Raw genomic sequence first — 6000 nt, 5'->3', positions numbered from 1 at the left:
ACAGCTAGTCGTGGTGACGGAATTTGATCTGGATTCTTAACAAACTCACTACTGTGTCCCACTAGAGAAAGAGGAAATAATCAATGAAATCCTAGAGATGTAATTGAGCAAGAACACAGATAATGATTTGTCCTGAAAGGAAGATGCTCTGGGACCAGAGGAAGCAGTGCAAAGATAGGACAGATGCAGGTAGGGTCTTAAGAGAGGTTAGACAGGAAGCTAAAGTACTTTGCTGCTAGCTTTCTTTTACTTGATAAAGGAGACAGGAAAGCTGTCCCACAATTCTAAGTCAGGGTAAATATTGAGGAGATACTCTTTTTTTTAAATGTTTATTTCTTTTTAAGATAGAGAGACAGAGTATGAGTAGGGAGGGGCAGAGAGAGAGGGAGACACAGAATCCGAAGCAGGCTCCAGGCTCAGAGCTGTCAGCACAGAGCCCGATGCGGGGCTCGAACCCATGAACCATGAGATCATGACCTGCTGGAAGACTGATGCTTAACCGACTGAGCCACCCAGGCACCCTGATAGGATACTCTTAAAACACGTGCTGAAGAAATAAACTACTTGAGGGGAACCTGGGTGGCTCAGTCGGTTAAGCACGTCTGAATCTTGATTTCAACTCAGGTCATGATCTCATGGTTAGTGGGTTCAAGCCCTGAGTCGGGCTTCATGCTGGCAGTGCAGAATCTGCTTGGGATTCTTTTTTTCCTTATCTCTCCCCCTATCCCGCTTACTCCTGTGTTCTCTCTCTCTCTCTCTCATTCTCTCTCTCTCTCAATAAAGACTTAAAAAAATAAGCTACTCGATCTCTGAGGACAGAACAGAGACTATCATCATATTTCAACCGATTTCATTTTGCAAGAAACCTGAGGAAATCATTACAAAATGACCATATGATAGCATGACTCCATACAAAAAGTAGGAAAAAGGAGGACGCTGATTTTTTTATTATTATTATTATTATTATTCAGGCTAACTCCAAATAACACCGAATGGATGGATTACCTACTTCTGAGCTACATTATGTAAATCTGATTTTTTAAATTTCATAAAACAAAATTCATGTTTTAAAGAATACAAAAAAATAAGAATTAAATTATACCTTCATATTCTAAGAAGCAAATATAAGTAACTACCGAGAAATATATATTTATTACTAATAAATATAATTCCATAAAACTGAAAGGGACTTTGGCATCAGGTGACCCAAATGGTTCACTTCTCAGAAGAGCAAAACTTAAGATCCTATGAAATATATGACTTGACAAAATTGATACAGTTCACTGAGAAAGCCGGGACTTCAATTTCCAGTATCCCTTTTGTATTCAGGGTACAATATCTCTTTTGAATGTGGTCAGAAGAAATGTTATCTCATATTCTCTTTTACTCATATATTCTTAATCTGCTGACATGGATATATAAACTATGCATTGATTCTAAGGGGTGTGTGATAAAGGACGAACATTTACAAAATGCGCCCAGTTTGCCAAGATCATTGCTAAGCGCTTCTATTTGTACTTTACCTTACATAATTACCTTAAGTATTTATCGAGAGATCCATTTATTTTCATGGTTGACAAAACTGTAGCTGAGAGAGGGTAATAACTCACTCTGGGTCATAGATGGTCATTTTCCCCTGACTGCACTGTGAAATACCAGAATGTTTGTATCTTTTAAGTATCTGAATGTTCTTTTTCCCTGTGAGACCTCAGATATTTTTTTTTCACTCTTAAATAATATCAGCATGGTTCCAGAAATTTTAACCTTTGATTTGGATAGTGTGGACTGCATACAGTAGTTCTAATGTAACTGTTAAAAAGAAACTCAGTTTAGGGGCACCTGAGTGGCTCAGTTGGTTGAGGGTCCGACTCTTGATTTCCCAGCCCAGGTTGTGAACTCATGGTTTGTGGGTTCGAGCCCCGCTTCCGGCTCTGTGCTGGCAGTGTGGAGCCTGCTTGGGATTCTCTGCCTTTTCTCTCTGCCCCTCATCCCTGTCCCACTCCTGTGTGCCCTCTCTCTCAGTATAAGTAAATAAAAATTTAAAAAAGAAAAGAAAGGAAATTAAGCTTAGTTTCTCTTACTCCTGAGTGCTTCTGGAAGGGCCAGTGGAAGCACAATCTATGGGAAGGAAGCACAGAGGGGAATGTGGTTCTACCGCCTTCTCACAGGACCCCGCTGCCCCTGAACCCACTCACACCAGAAGGATGCTTCTCGCCGTATTTCCTCATAAACTTGCTAGGAAATATAACGTTCCTAGGGAACGTTTGGCATTTCCTGAGTCACTTGTGTAAACTCTAGAATATGTTGTTTCCCAAGTTCTCTGCAAGATGTGTATGGAAACCTCAAAACCCAAGGAAGGATTTCAACATACGTTAGGCAGCCCACATTTGAAAATGTTTGCGATAGTCTACCATAAATTTTCCACTATAAACAAACATCCTTTCATACTCAAACAATGGAAATAACAGGCTCCAGTCCCCCATCCTAGGAAAATATAATTTCCTTTACAAGAATTAAAACAAGTGCATTTTATTACCAAAATGAAGAGCCTCACATCTCTTCAGCCTCTGGATCTGCTTCAAGTTCTGATCTCTAGTAATTATTTCTCCTTCATCTAGTTCAGTCATATTAGCACTTTGATACTCTATATCACGAAAGAAATTTGGGATTTAACCACTCCACAAATGTCCTTCATATAATAATTAGGAGACGACAGTGGAAGGATATTAGCTGACATGCATCTATACATATAACACACAGCAAAGAAATGAGAAGAAAAATGGGCAGGAAGTGCCACTGGTATTTCTCCAATAGGTTTATCAGAAAATCATATTTGTTATTAGTAATTTAATTCTTCACCAACCATCCCATGTTTCCACTTCCTGGACTCTTTTTTTTTTTAATTTTTAAATGTTTTATTATTTGTTTTTGAGAGAGAGAGACAGAGTGTGAGCAGGAGAGGGGCAGAGAGAGGAGAGACACAGAATCCAAAGCAGCTCCAGGCTCTGAGCCATCAGCACAGAGCCCAATGCGGGGCTCAAACCCATGAACCGTGAGATCATAACCTGAGCTGAAGTCGGAAGCTCAACTGCCAGAGCCACCCAGGCACCCCTCAACTTCCTGGATTCTTTATCCCTACTGTATCTGAGTGCACTATTTTCCTGTCTGCAGTGGTTGCTGAACTCTTACATTAACTACTAGCATCAAAGATGGCAAAAATAAGAGGCATTCCTAGGAATCTCTGATTTCAGGACATAATCCTTTCTAGACCTACTGCACAGCAGCAAACCTATTACTTTGTCACGGGTTGCATATAGCATGGTGAACAGCTACGGACACCCCAAGAAACAGTGGATCTGGAATAAGTAGACCACGTGTCCCAACTACTTGCAAAACAGTCTGGACTAGCTAAACAGCCTTCTCTTTCTCTTGCCATCACTCAGAGGTAAGCCTTTCTAAATGCCTTGATAAATGGCTTGAAGCAGCACGTCTCAATGGAGATATAATGTTTCTCCAAGATTTAGTGAGATCTGCCAATCTTCATGCATCATTATAAACAGTAAGGATTACGAGAATTTGCATCCTGTCTCTAACTGTGGAGGGTAGACCCGAACAGGTTCCTGAAACTTCAGGTTTTATGCACTCTGGGCCAAGATGGTATACTATAGTGGATCAGTGTAAGATCCTGTAGGGTGCTGAGAAAATCAGAATCCCCGCAGACTCAATTACAGCATGGCCAGCGAGGCACGTCCGCTTTCTACAGGAGCAAAATCGCTACCAAACTGACCTAAGGAACATGTTATTTCTTTACTGAAGACATCAGAGTATCAACAAGCATTTTGAAACTGATGATCAGTTTTAGCTATTGGCTTTTCATATTTTCAAAACTCATTCTCTTTTTTTTTTTCCAGATAAGAATATGGCAGATCAAAAGAGCTGTAAAAAATGTTTTCATCAAAAACATTTTAGATCAATGCTGTCCATATTATTATTGCAAGATTAGGTTTTTGCAAATTCTACCTTCCGTTCAAATTCTATAAAGTATGTATTGTGTATTTAAATAGTCCATGCTCCACTTAATTTTGATATTCATAATTGAACAATTAGGATTATAACAGTGAACCATTATTAAAAAGTACAGTTGATTAAATAAACAATTTGTATGCAATAAAATTATGTACTTTAAACATAAAACTGGCTAATCTGCTTTCCAAAGATAGTTTTCAAAATAAATCTGTTATGGAATTCAAAACTGGCCATATTTTCTTATTCAACCAATTTAATTCTTATTGAAATATTGCTAATGCAATATAAAAGCCATTTGGCAATATTGAAACATCAGAAAACAATCAGTAATTCCATATTCAAGGTTGGGTAGTGTTATAATGGACATTTCAATAATAATATATAATATAATATATATACATCTCATAATATAATATGTAATATATATATATATCGTAATATATAACCTAATTTATATTGTTTGGTATCCGTGATTGAATGATTAGGACAATTTAATCCAAAGTCTGTTCCGTTTAACAGTGAAAAATATTCAGTCAGATTGTTAGTTTAAATTAATGAGTCAATTTAGTCAAAGTTAGTGAGGCTTATCTAGAATAAAATTAGAATATTCAGTTTCCCATGAAACTTTATAGGTGTTTTTTATCAAGTGATTCAGCACTCACGTCCTGTAACTTCAAACATGGGTCATTTTATACTTCAGCCTGATGCCAGGCACATGAGGCAAATGCACAATTGATACTGATCGAAATGATGGCTAATAAATCTACCTCTTACTTTAATATTCCATAGATGGAGAAATTTCACAGAGCATCCAATAACATTTGGCTATATTTTTTATGGGTAGAAAAAGTCCATATTTTTTAAACGCATTATAAAACTTTAAAACAGATATAAGGAAGATTCTCTAGGAAAACAGGCTTTTCTAATATATGCATTGTCGTTTACCCTTAGACATGATGAATGACAATGAATCTGAAAGATTTATGTACAAACAAAAGCATTTAACACTTATCTTGAAGATATAAATGAAGAATAAATATTAAAATTTTACTGTTTCCTTCTATTTTAAATTTCTGTGGAAACTGAATGCAGAAAATCCTCTGCCAGGAAGATTAAAATTGTAAACTGTGTTATAGTTAAAGAGAGACAAGGTAGAAATGTTATCTAGGGACAGCAGCTGGCTGTGGGCTGTGGTCCTGAGTCCTGTTCTCAGCTTTGCAGATCCAGAGAACCAATGTACCAGAAGACAGAATTCAGGAAAATTGAATTATACACCCTTTCAGGAATTTTGGTAAGATACACGCAGGCACACACACACACACACACACACACACACACACACAGGCGCACGGAATGTACTCCACCCTGACAATTTATTCAGCAATAGCTATGCTAATTTAATTTTTAAAGGCCAGATATTTGAGGCATAAAAACTAATTTGTTAACATTTTATAAGCAATGACATTAAATACATATATTTAAATGCTTGAGAATCCATAACTTCTTATCTGTCTTTAGCACACAGTAGGAGAGGGGTGGGGATTGAGGCCGTGGAAAGAAAGAGACACAAGATAGAAAAACAGATTCCTGAACAAGAATCTCTTTTTCTGCCAATGTCAACAGGGGACTGATGACCTTCATGTTTCCACAGCTTGATGCATTTTGTAGGGAACAAGTAACAGAGCGGCTGCCCAATAACTGAGTAAACAAACAAACAAAGCAGCTTTCGGTAATATTTACCATCCTGTTCAGATCCGCTATTGAGGAATTTCCAAGAATTTGCCACCGATGTACATGAATTTGCACACCGATGGTACTGAATTAGTCCTCCCAAGGAAGTTTTTCTCTCCCAGGCCTCCACCTAAGGGTTCCACAAAGTTCCTGGGTGCAATGCAGTACATTCTTCTCAAGAATGCATTTTATCTATTTTAATTATCTTACACACAAATATATTCAAGATGTTAAAAAAAAACT

This window comes from Panthera tigris, chromosome D3 (genome assembly GCF_018350195.1).
Source record: "Panthera tigris isolate Pti1 chromosome D3, P.tigris_Pti1_mat1.1, whole genome shotgun sequence".
NCBI classification, from domain to species: domain Eukaryota; kingdom Metazoa; phylum Chordata; class Mammalia; order Carnivora; family Felidae; genus Panthera; species Panthera tigris.
The sequence above is the reverse complement of the archived record's forward strand: the minus strand, read 5'-3'. Positions refer to the sequence as shown.